Here is a 13,215-nt window from a genome sequence, read left to right as displayed (position 1 = left end):
GCAAGGGTGGGGTGAGAGTATTTCACAATTAATTTTCCACCGTGGAAGAGAGGATGCATTTCCTTCTTCATCTGTGCTTTTGTTCATTGGTGCTCAGACAAATGGCTGAGCCCTGGGCAGCAACCTGGAGCGACAGCAGTGCTCTGGCTCCCCAGCAGACTGGACTCAGCTGTTTGTGAGGCTGCCTCACTGGATCAATTGTCTCTCCTTCCCAAGTCATGCTGCCATTTTATCATTAAATCACTATTAATATCAAAATTGGAACTCTGCTCAAGCCCTGAATAAAGTTGATCACAGAGCTCCTCAGCTGAAACTAATATTCCAGCTGCTGCTTCTGGGAAAAGCAATGTGTTTTTTTGACATCCAACTATGCTAGAAGAAGCTGGACACCAGATAAAGGCAGCCCAAAATGACTCAGTGAGCACCACTACTTTTGCCCCAGCCTGATCTGAAAGCTACTGACATCAGTAGCAAACCTTTGTTTCAATAGAGATACATTTGGCATTAGCCTTCAAAACCCTCATTCAGTTACAGTCACTCGTGTTGGGTCCCAGCTACACTTCATGAACATCTCTGCTGCTTTAATCTCCCTGTTAGGTGCTGTTGTGCCCTGCCCGGGGACAGTGTTGATCCCATGGGTGCCTCCAGGCAGGCCAAGGCTTCCCAGGGCCAGGAGACAAGTTGGAAACTTCTGGTGCCCTTCACCCACCAAGCTTAAAGGGGGACAGGACAGGAAGTGTCCTACCAGACTGCTCTGCTCCTACACCTTCCCAAATGCTGCCAGCCCCTCCTTGCCAGGAAAAAGTTCTATCTTCCAAGCTCACAGATAACAAATTCTGCATTTTGGCACTTTCATGTACTTGTAAGTAGCAATTGATATGAAGTAAATGCTTCAGATATGTGGCTGAGTGGCAGCTCTGCCAGGAGTTTGCATTTGTACCTGTCCTGCAGACACAGCTGCTCTGCCTGCAAACAGCATGGATGCTGCAGGTGTGGTTTAAGGCTTCTTGCAAGTCTTGGGGGAAAAGTGCCCATCACCCCAGAGATAATCCTGCCCTCCTTCTCTTCCACCCCCTTTGCAGAGCTGGCTCTGACCAGACTTCCAGATCCATCTTCCAGGTCTTTTCACTGCTCCCATGTTTTAATTGCTTCTGTTTTACATCTGGTTGACCAAAGCTCAAGAGAAACAAGTTCAAAGCCTTTCTCAAATCACAGTATAACAGTAGGTGGTCCCCCCTATGGCAATCACACATCTTAAAACTAGGAAAAAGGAAAATGAAGGAAATAATTGCAGTGTCTGCACAGGCCCCATGCTGTCAGTTATCCCTGATAGGGAGTGTCTGCTCCCTGTTTCCTTCCTGCTGGCTCAGCCCCAGGCAGGCAGAGGCAGCACTGACAGCCCAGGGATGGATCAGCACCATCAGTCACTCCCACCTGGTGTCCAGGTGACTGAAGATTGCCTTCAGCTGCCTGAATACAGACATTTAATGCCACTCCAAAACCTCAAGGTATTCAAGGCATTCACATGGATGTGACACAGCCTATCCAGGAGCCCACACCACAAAAGGTAGGCACAGGCACCCAGGAGAGAGGGTGAGAAGAGCCACAGCCTCCATGGGGGCCTGGCTCCTCATCTCATGTTATGAGTAGAAAAGTCACCCATTTTTTTAAAAGATTGCAGAGTTCACAAGTTACACCAGTTGCTGCCAGGGTGGAGTTCTAACTCTTTGTTGTTGATGGTTTCATGTTGTCATCACCTGTTAATAGTTTTTCGTTAACTACCTGTTGTTGATGGTTGGAAATCCCCCTTTGTCGAGTACCACCCTGCTGCTTCCCGGAGGATGGCACCCGGGACGGTGAAGAGGAGGGGACAACGGGGCTGGTATGCAAATGAGGAACCCCCTCACCAAACCCAGCAAAAACCCCTAAAAACAACGAGCCAACGCAGAATTAAAGAGATCTAAGTGATGTCTAGATGTGAGGAACAGAATCCAGTGTTAGCTGAGACCCTTTTTACCCCTCATCCTAACCTAAAGACGTTGGCTAGAGAGAGGACCCCGAATGTCAAACTGAAAAACGGGAATCTCCTGGTGCTCTCATGAGGGCAGAAGCCCCAGCTCTGCCTGCAGACCAGCGGCCACAGCCGCACTCTTCCTCCTCCTCCGTGCCACTCCTGGGAGCAGCGGAGGCGTGTGCGTCTCCCCACCCGAGCTGATTTTTAATAAAAGCATTAAAAAGGAGAAAAATCTTCTGCCCTATTTATTTCATCTCATGTGTTGAGATGTGAACACCAATTCACCACTGAGCTGTAGTTTGCTGGGCTTCTTAGGCTGCCTGTGTGGCTGGAGCTAAAGATACCCCAGCCAGAGCCATCAGCCTTTCTATCACCTGAGCAGCCCTGAGCTGTGTGAGCAATCGTCCCCTCAGCCCCTTCTGCAAAGTGCAAATGCCTTTCTCCACCCCGAACTCGGAGGAATGCACAAGACCCAGGGGATTGTCCTTTGAGGCTTCAGACACTGCAGGGACTCACCTGGGAACACCCCAAAGGCTACACAGGCTCCTCTCAAGACAGTTATTGGATTACTGCTTCAGTGCTCTGTTCTTTAGGCTCTGCCAGACGGCTTTAATCAGCTGGTAATGTGACACTTCCTTCTATAAAGACCTGAGACCTACTTCCCTGGCAGCATGCCTTTTCCTCCAGGTCAGCCTGCATCCCTGATTTCTCACGTGTTGCGACACTGAGATGAAGAAAAAAAAAATTATCAAGGCAGTTGTAATTTCGATGTAAACCTGACAGGACATTCTGCTCAACAAGGATATCTCAAGGAGCTCTTGAGGCTGGCTCATTTCAGCTTCAGACAGCAGGAGAGGCTCAGCTCAAAACTCTTGACTTCAAATTCCCACTGGGTTTAAGTGCTTGATGTGATTAAGGAATGAGAAGTGAATCTCAAAAGAAATCAGAGGTGACACAACAAACCGTGGATACAAATTTGAGCAGAAATGCACTGCAAAAGAGATGTTATTTACTAGTCCAGAAAGTTTACTAAATAACCTACCTTATGAGATTTCTGGAGACAGGAGTGGTGCTCAGACCTGGTGCTCAGATCCTAACTGCCCCAAAAGCTGCCCTCCAGTTCTTACTTCCTTTACTTTACGTGTAGTTTTCTTGTCCAACTCCCATCTTTCATCACTCTCCACTCTTTTGCTAAGCCACATTTAGCAAGCAATCCCAAAAAATGTCACAGGAAAAAAGCTAGCCAAGGTGGTCCCTCCACAGCCACATGTGATCCTCACTTGGAAAAGTGTTACAAAACATCCTGAGTGAAATACTTAATCAGGCTAAAAACTTGGACCTCCCCATCTCACCTGGATGCACTGGTACCTTGCTTGGAGAAGGAGCTGGAAGCACCTCCTGCCCCTCTTTTCACCCAGCTGACAACAGGATGAAAATTTCTGGACAGTCCCTTATGCCACACGGGAGCAGGCAAAGCCAGTCTTGTTATTGCTAGCATGCAAACTTTGTTGTCACTGCTTGCTATAAAAAAGCTTTAGTTGGGCATGAATGAAAGGCAATGACTAAAACATTGTATGAAATTGATTTAATAAGGTTCAATGATTGAAACAGGAAAGATTTTCCTTGACAAATTGTTACAGGCCAGATTCAGCCTTCTGTGACCAGCTCTGTGTCAGCCTAATTGAAATTTGTGCAGTAAAGGGGCAACAGCCTTTGCTCTCAATTAACTCAGAAGAAAAGTAGAAATCTTTTCAATCCTTCTGAATTATCAGCCCTTCTTTCATCTGTTTGGGTTGTTTTTGGTTTTTTTTCTGTATATTAATACAGCTATTAAGAATATTTGGGGATACCATAATTCACAACCATAATTTAGGACCATAAAAAAGCTAGGATTAGAGAGCAGGAGAAAAAGGGTATTTTGTTTTGAGGAAGGAGGTAGCAATCTGCTACAAATACCACTTATAAGGGCTGCATCTAGTCCCAGCTCATTCTGCCACAGACTTCTGGCTGCAGATTGATTTGGATGCATCGAGTGTTTCCTGGATTTTGGTTACAGATATAAAAAATCCAATTCTGCCACTCTTGATTATACTGACCAGCACATCCTTTGGAATTACTCCTTAAGGCTTAACTGAACTTTGTTTGTGGAGAAAAATAACACCTCATGGTAAATGAGTCCTTGAATCTGGATACAACAAAATTTGGGGCCAACCCCACCTTGGATTAGGTGTGTTTCACACGAGCTAAAGGCCACACTCCCAGGTATGTCTCGAGATGCTGCTGACCCCTGCTTGCCCTGAAAGCAGCAGCGCGGGTGTTGTTACCCTGATGGGGATCCTGACATCCTGAGCAAGCAGGAGGCATTATCTGGGCTCCAGGGAGGAGCAGCCACTGAAGCTGCAGGCGACTTTCTGTGAGAATCTCCTTCTCAGGAAAATATCCTTATTAATAAAACAGTAGGGAATGCGGAAAAGCAGACTGATCTCAGAGTAAAATGTTTCTTTGGGAGTTCCCTGAGGAGTCAGTAGCAGCTTGTTATGGAACTAACAAGGCTTTTACTGCTGCAGACATGTGAATGGGAAATATTTCAGTGTTAGGAGCAGCTAATAGAGGCACAAAGCAGGAAAGCTGGGCAAGCAGAACCAGTGCCTTGAATAACAAAACTCACAGCTACTGGAAAACCCCTGAAAGGTTCTGAGTATGAAACAATCCATGACCTAATTAGGTGGCACTGTTGCTGAAAAATAGAGGAAGGAACAGAAAGAAAGCAGGGGGAAGATTAAAGTGGGAGAGACAGAGAGTCCTTAATACTCAGGAGATGAGTCCAAGCTGAAGCTGACCAAGCCTGATGCTTTATTTAACACACACAAACACTCCATGAGGGAGGAGGGAGGCACAGATGAAAGGAGACTTGCTCCTCGCTCATGGAGCACATTTTATACACTGAGATGAATGAGGGAAACAGACAGGAAACACCACAATGTGTTAGGATCTGGAATTAACTAATATCCATGCTGGTTTCTGCTATGAAAATACCACATTTTTCTCCAAGGGGAAAAATGGGTTAGGAATCCCTAAGGAGCCTTGTAGGGAACAAGTATTACAGTGAACTGGGCCACAAAACATGATGTGATCTATTCTGCATCTTTCCCACAATAATTCCCCATCAGCCATGGCAGAAGCACAGTTCAGAGGCAAACTGGCACCTCTGAGCCAGACAGAGCACATTTCATGGGCACAGGTTACTTGGGTGACACAAAGGAGTTCTCTGCAGGAACAGGCTCAGCCAAAGCTACACTAAACCCTTGAGGCCATCACACGAGGCTGCAGGGGAGTAATCAGAAATATCCATATGGATACTGCCGTGGAGTGCACGGCCTTTTCCAAGGCAAGAGGAAATCCCAAACCATCTAATCAACAGCAGACTACACCCAAGGAGCTCACCACACACCACCGCAACCACCAAGGGAGCACAGGACACACCTCTCACTCAGCAGGGCTGTCAGATTCTTTCTGAAAAAATGTCAGGCCAGACTCTTAATTAGGGTGCACGGTCCCAGTGCTGACTTCAGTGAGCTCTGCTGATTTAAATGGCAAGGTTCTGGTATCTCCCACGTGCTACTGGAAGTGGAGAAGAGCGGGGCCAGCCAAATCCTTGTCACCTCTCAGCCCAAGAGGTCCCTGGCTCTGTCACAGCTGGCTTCCCACAGACACTGCTGTGAGCAGTTCTGGGCCAAGGAGAGCTGATGAGGTGCAGCAGCCTCATCTGGCTGCCAGTCAAGTATGACAGCCTGCACTTGAACTACACACTCATTCCAACAGGGAACCAAAGCTACAGGGATTTGGCCTGAGCATCAGATGTGTGAAGTCTTTGAACTAAGTTCCTTTAAACTCAGTCCCCCCCACAGAAAGCATTTGTACAACTGCCTGATCAAAAAGCATCGATAAATCGAGTCGTGACTCCCCTTCCTCTCACTGCAGTGTTCACTATTCCCAAAGGATCAGGCCCAAGTCCTTCACTCACTGCACTCTGCAACTAATCTGCTGCATCCCCACACCAGGAGCTGCTACAAAGTGCTGCTGTTTGGGCTGGGTGGCACAGAGGGTCCCTGTGCCTGGCTGAAGGACAAGCAGACACACTCAGCTCCTGGCAGCACCCTGAGTTAGCACCCAGCACTGATGGGAGCTGTGCTCCTCAGGATCCAGCTTTAGGCAGCTGAGCTGTGAGAGAACTGCACATGAGGAGCTGTGCCACTGCCCTGGCCTTTCCCCACAGCAACACAGGGAGCTGGGCCGGCCCAGCCCTGTGCTGTGAGTGCCACAGCTCTACCCTACGTGTACCTCATAGGAACGTGCAATTTCACAGGATGTGTCACTGTCTGTGCACAGCTGTGCCCCAAAATGCTTCAACCAGGAGTGCAGACATGCCTGCAGCCACTGCTGTTTGCATCACAGGCACAGGGAGAGGTTGCCATGAGCACCAGCAGCAGTCATGCCCACCCACGCCAGTGCAGCCCACGCAGGGACATCACATGCCAGGGAGAAAGGCTCTGTGTGGGCTCACTCAGTGCTCAGGGAGATCAGCTCCTTCCCTGAGGCCACACTGAGCCTGTGACAGAGGCTAGAGATGGATGCAGACACCCCTATCCTAAACCAGCCATACAACCACAGTCATATCCTCTCCTCTGATTTGGGATCAATCTCCACAATCACTTCTTTCTCCACTAAAAGCAAACACAAACATTTCAGAAAGCAGAAAAGCTTGGTGAGAATGAAAACCTCACAATACATTCCAGTTCTGCCTAAGAAAATAGACACCTTAGAAACCAGGGAACAGCTCAGCTCAGTTTTTCTCTTCAAGCCTCTTCATCACAGTCCCTGCCTCCAGTGCCCAAGGATGGGAATGGCTCCTGTTGCATCAGCCGTGCAGGGGGAGATGAGCAGAGCCCGGGGCTGGCCCTGCTCTGCTGTAGGTACCACTGCACACACAATGCCACGGGCTCACCCTGAAAACAACAGGCTGACAAAGGAGGAAGGGTCAGGCTCTGCTTTGCCAGTCTCTAAGGTTTTCTAAGACTCGGCTCCTTCAGTCCCACAGCACTCAGTGAACGGCTGGTTAAAGCAGCCTCACTCCAACTGAAAGCAGGCTGCTGTATATTTTAACTGTGTGTTTTAGCCTGATTTTTATCCCTGAACTACAGCACGCTTAACAAAGATGACTTCAGAGGGAAAAAACCATTCCTTAAATTAAAATTGTACTTACTGAGAGTGACTGTGAAAGTCTCTACGGGAACTGCAGTGTCTCTGAAGCCCGTCTCAGCAGCAGCAAAGTTTTCTCTCCTGCCTTGCACAAGCGGGATGTGAAGGCAGAGCTGGGACACGCTCTGTGCTGTGCCGCTGCTCTCCTGTGTATCGTTGCCAAGGCTCCCGGGGCAGACTCCAAAGCTCCCAGATTGGCCCTGGCCAAGGCATTCCTAATCAAATGCTCCTTTCAGCACGGCCACGGGCATCGCACAGGGCTGGGAACGGCAGCGTTCGCTTTGATTCAGGTAAAGATAAACTTCCATTAAGTGCTCTCATCAGTTTGAAATATTGCTTATTAGCGAAACATTTTCTATCTGGAATTGTAACCGATGTTAAAAACTATGTTAATTTTTCTTTAAATAAATAAACTTTCTGCCTCACCCCCCTGCTTTGAGCTGCTCCGAGATCTCAGAAACAATGGCAGGACTGAAGTCTGCCCCCAGGTTTGATGCTAAAATCTGCAATTGAATCAGCTATTTCTGCACAACTGTAAAAATCTGCTATGCCAAAATGTCATGATCTGCAGGTAAATGATTCTTGATGGAAACACGGAATTCATAAAATCAACTGCTGCAGCAACACACAATTAAACTTTTGCATTATGGCAACAGGTCCTGGACACTCAGCTCTCATGGTACCAATCTTTTTCTCAAAGATATCACAGTCCAAAACACGAGATGTGTGAAGTTTCAGACAGCAAGAAATACTCAGATAAGAGGAAGACAGAAGTCTCAAGTGCAGCAAAAACCAAACTTGTCTATCTGAAAAAAATATGATCTCTCTGCTACCTCTCAAATCAGTATTACAGATGGTCTGTAATACCCAGAGTATTACAGGAGTATTTTGGGCTCTCATCCTTTTGAATTTGTTGTCCCTTCATGTGTTAATTGTGTTAATGGCTATTCTGTATCTTAGTGGTGGCTAAGATGGAAAGGGTTCACAGACTCATGGAAACCAGAAGAGGTGAACAGACATTTAAAAATCTCATTTCCAGCGTTACAGCTGATCCTAAATGCACTCCATCTTCCTTGTTCAACATTAATATGTGTTTCTAGAGGTGAGTCAACTACAATAAGAATGTTTACATTATGGAAGTCAGATCAAAGCGTTTTAAAATTATCAGTATGACTGATCTGACATGTTTTTTTCCTTTTTCCCTATTGCTCACAAACAGGTCTGAAAATTACTTCTTCAGTTAGGGTAGGCAACATTTTTTCAGTATCTTTCAAATTTTAATGGTATAGAAAAGACAGTTCCTGCCCTTTTCTATAATTTAATCATGAACTACACCAACATCTATAATTCAGATTTCTGCAACAATGGAAATTTTTGAACGGCGAATTTTGCTGATAGGGGTTGCTCAAATTGGAAAGGATCAAACATTCCCAATATTTAAATTCTCAGGGAGGATATACTTCAATCCTCTTCTTTTCTCCTACAGTTACCATTATGGGTGTGTAAATAACTTTAAATGAACTCCTTGTACAAGACCACATGTAGTATGGTTGGAGTAAACTGGTTAAATGTCCCCTCCCAGAAGGGCCTGAGTCCTTGACTTCAAATAATAGGGTTGTAAAGGAGAGTGGGAAGAAAAGGAGACAATGAGGTCAAGAAAGTACCACGGGAAGGTAACTCTGGTTTTGCATCTGAGTTTTTACACTTCACTGTACTCCCAGACACGTTCTGGAAGAAGAATAAACTGCTTTTCTGCCAGCTCCTGGCACTGCATTTACACTGAGCCCTGGAGTGCTCTGCCTCCAACCAGCTTCATCACTCAGCGCAAAAGAGATAAAGCGTGAATAGCTCTGCCAAAAGGATGATCATCTGTTAATGGAGCTACTTCTGGACACCCCAGGGAGCGAGGCACCTGAGACAGCTCATGCTCTTTGCACACAGATGCTGAAGGCACATCACTCTCAAGCAGGCAAGGCTCTGTTTCTAGGTCAAACCACTGCACAGGCGGGCCCGATGTCTGTAACATTTAAGAATACAGAGCCAAGGGTTCAGGGCAGAGGGTGAAGGCAGTTTTCCAGCAGTTAGGATACCCTGGGATATGAACTGACAGGGGAGGGCTCCACACATCACAGCAAAGACTGGCAAATATTACACTTAAATAAACCAAGCATGTTTAAAATGTATCTCTCCCACTCACAATTTCCATGAATTTTTCAGAAGGTCTAAGAAGGTCTAATTCTGAAAAGGTAAATTAACTCCCTATCTGTTCACACTTAAAGCTTTTTAAAAAGCAGGCCTGAAGTCTGGAATAAATTCAGCAGGCAGCAATGTCTTGACCTTACATAGGAATATTTGCTTAATAAAACTTATGGATTTATCAGGCTGTTTCCTTCTGTTTCCTTTCTGGTGGGTAATGGAAGGTACACCCACCACTTCACTTTGACGTGTGTAACCCAGAAAAGCCTCAGCTCGCTGTAAAAACGCCAAGTGATACGTTTCTTTGTTAGAAGATGCCTCGGGGCTCTTGTCGCATTCTTCTAAACACGTCAGGAAAAACGAAATGCATTGTTAACAGCCAGTAGAAAAGCACCACACATTAGTCATTCTTCTCCTGAATGGAAAAGAACAATTTCTCATGAAATATCGTTCCCATTATATTCCTAGATTGCTTTGCTGGGTAGCTGCCCTGTCTTTCACAAGCCTCAGGCTGAAAAGAGGGATTCTGAAAGAGAAATTTTGATACTCCTGAAAAGAATTAAAGGAAAACGTGAAAGTTCTCACTAGAAGAATTTTGTAAAGACTAGTGCCAATCAGTTTCTTGAAGTGTTCTTAAGGATTAAACAAATAAAAATCAAGTCAAAATGAAAAACTGAAGCTTCTACTCTTGAAAGACATCAAAATGAGAAACTCTGAAATTCGCAAATAATTTCCTTTTTCCCGAGCCAAAATGTTGTCAAAATCAGCATTTTATGGATATTTCAACTCTGAGAGGAAACAGCTTTACCATTGAATTTGGCACATCCAGCATCTCAGCCAGAAATGCCAATGCAAAAAGAGAACTTGCAAGACACGCAGAGAAGAAACACACCCAGCTGGCGGAGCAGAGGTGCGGGTGTGTTAAAAATGGGTTAGAAACTGTTGTAAAATAGTTGATAGATCGTTAAGCATGTACTGTTGGTTTGGTTATTATATTGTAAAAGGTACTCCAGGTACCATATTACACCTCAGTAAAGTGCACCAAGAGAAACGAGCCAGCCTGGACAGAACTGTAATGGGCCAATCAAGAGCCTTAAACCTTCATGCAAATGAAGGATCCTAAAAGAAACCAATCCAGAGGGGACAAAAAAGAGGATAAAAAGGGGCTTCTGACCCACTGAATTTGTGCTGCTCCATCTGGGACATCTCTACATCACTGCTGAAAAGAAGCCCCAGCGCCGGCACTGCAGCATCCTCAACGGGAACGCTCCTGCTCGGCCCGGGCCCCCTTGCTTTAGGCCTTTCATTTTCTTATAATAAATGTTGAAATCACTTTAGTACCGGGAGCCTGCTCTCGTTTTTAACAGGTGCAGTGTCTGTGTGTCCAGGGCTCCTCCACTGCCCTGTGCCAGCTCAGTGCACGCTCCTGGCACAGCAGTGTGGCTGTGGCAGCGCTGTCTTGTCCCAGGGGCTCTGCTGGAGTTCTCTCTGCAAGCAGCTGCTCCCACCTGGCCAGGGCTGCTGGCCCCAGTGCTGCTGGCCATAATGCTGCTGGCCCCAAAGCTGGAGGCCCCAATGCTGCAGGCCCCAATGCTGCAGGCCCTACTGCTGCAGGCCCCAACGCTGTTTTTGTGGCCCAGCATTGTCCTGCAGAAGGGCTTCAGCCGCTCCCCAATGCTGTCAGAGCACACCAGGGCTGCTCTATGGCTGAGCTCTCGCCTGGTGCCACAGCAGAACCGTGGCTATTTGTGGCTATTTATCCGCTGCCTTATTTCCAGTTCGCACTGGGCACACAAAGACACGGATAAATAGCAATTAAATCAGCCACAATGGGTTGTGTTAACTACTGGTAACTAAGAAGCCACCTTGATCCCTCTCTGCATCTAAGATATTCACCACAGGACACCGAGGCCCCAGCGCACAAAGACTTTTCAATTTCGGATTAAAGGCGTTGCATTGGAAATAGCTCTGGTAAAGCCCAGCAGATTACAACTGGCAAAGAGGGACAAATGAATGGCTGAGGGAAGTCAGTGGGGATAAGAATTTGCACTGGAAGAAGGGGTGCAACCAAACCCACTATTTTTAAAAAAAGTTTTACCACCTTCCCACGGTTCTGGCACCTGCAAACTGCCTGGAGGAGAGAGAAATTCTGTGGACTGGCTGTTCTAACAAAGCCTGATTCCACTTGCTCGAGTTCCGGTTCTTTAGGATCAAAATCTGGGAATAAAAAAAAAACCAGCCCTTGGGAGCCTTAACCAAAAGCTGCGCCAGTAAGAATGAGACCGAGTCCCAGCACAACTGGAGAAGGCAGACCCAGGACAGGGTGTGAGCTGTCTCCAAGACACATGTTGGAAGTTGCAGTTTCTCATAGGAAGACTTTGTTTCCAGCTTGCTTCCATGATTGCTTTTGAAAGCATGGCTTCCTCCTTTCAGGATTTTCCTGCAGAAAATTTTGTGAGTTGCTCTCCAGATGATTCACATTTAGTCCTAGAGACTATTTTTAGCTGCTTTTATTTCAGCACACGTTCTTGGAGAGCCCTGCTATTTATGTGGTTGACATTTCCCTCTTCTTGGCTCCTCTGGGGAGAAGCTCCATGAGGCAGTTTTTGGGAGCACAGCCTGCACATCATTCCTCCTTTTGTGTGTTCCACACAGCAGAGCTGGAGCACTCCTGAGGTTGGCAGCAGCAGTTTTTATCACCATGAAGACACATAATGGAAAGCAAATAAGCCAAGGAAAATCAAACACACTCCAGCTCCTCAGAAGGTTTGCAAGGCCATTCTCAGGCTGGTTTGGGCAAAGGTCTGATGATCTGGACATTGAAGGCGTAATCATGCAGCAAATACAGAGACAGTTGTGTACAAGTGAGCAATAAAAACCATGAGAAAATTGCTGCAATATGTCTGGGGTAAGCCTGAGACCAGGACATGAAGTCACCTCTTTGTTAGGGTCACAGAGCTTTGAAAAAATGGGAGATATTAAATTATCAGTGGGTCCACAGCCAACATCAAGGTAGGTGTACATATGGTGTTCGAGCTGGACACTGATGTCTTAGGGATTAGTTTTATAGTGTTGACACAGATATTATGGGATATAGCTAGCAACAACCCAAATCACATGCACCTAAATAATGTTTCCAGCCCAAGAGGCAGCTCTGCAATTGGAAAACTGCCTTGTATCAGCTTTCACTGATTTCTTTCACATATGGGAATAGTGCTGAAGTATGAAACCATTTTTGCACTGGTAAAGTCCCACGGATGAAGGTCTGTCTTGCTTTAATGAAACCCATAAAAAGGCTCTTTTTTATGACACACAGAAGATTAATACTGCAAAGTTTCTGCTGCTCTTCCAAGTGTGGTTAAAATTTTTGAATGAGTCTAAAGTTTTGCCTGGATATAATTTGGATTCATGCATGCACACACATCACAAACATTGGGTCAGGACACATCACAAACACTGGGAAACCCAACTAAACCAGAAGGGAATGAGCTGGAGGCAAAGACAAAAAGCAATTTCAAGTTATGCATGTTAAGCAATTGTAATTTTTATCTTTGCTGTCTTCCCTGGTTTACAAGTAAATCTCTACCATGGTGACATTCAGCACACTCTAATATACAACCCCATCTTTTAAGAGCATCCTGTATATTGATTCCCAAAGTATGGCTCAAGCTCATTATCTTATAATCTGCTAGGTTAGGAAGAGCTCCTGGGGAGCCAACATATGGATGCACTGTGAGCACATTATC

The 13,215-nt window shown here is 46.1% G+C and overlaps 1 protein-coding gene across 2 annotated transcripts in view; it reads right to left on the bottom strand.

Annotated features, from left to right (window-relative positions):
- The window catches only part of RAB11FIP4 (RAB11 family interacting protein 4), a 73,797-nt gene that overhangs the window by 44,434 nt on the left and 16,148 nt on the right, over nt 1-13,215 (bottom strand). Inside the window, exon 1 of one of the 2 annotated variants that reach the window (XM_031060934.1) lies at nt 7,278-7,438. The exons of the other annotated variant lie outside the window; for it this stretch is intronic. The gene's annotated coding sequence lies outside the window, so the exon portion shown is untranslated. Of the gene's footprint in view, nt 1-7,277; nt 7,439-13,215 lie in introns of those variants that run through there. 2 annotated transcript variants of the gene reach the window in all.

Source organism: Geospiza fortis, unplaced genomic scaffold (genome assembly GCF_000277835.1).
Source record: "Geospiza fortis unplaced genomic scaffold, GeoFor_1.0 scaffold221, whole genome shotgun sequence".
Lineage (NCBI taxonomy): Eukaryota > Metazoa > Chordata > Aves > Passeriformes > Thraupidae > Geospiza > Geospiza fortis.
The sequence above is the reverse complement of the archived record's forward strand: the minus strand, read 5'-3'. Positions and strand labels throughout refer to the sequence as shown.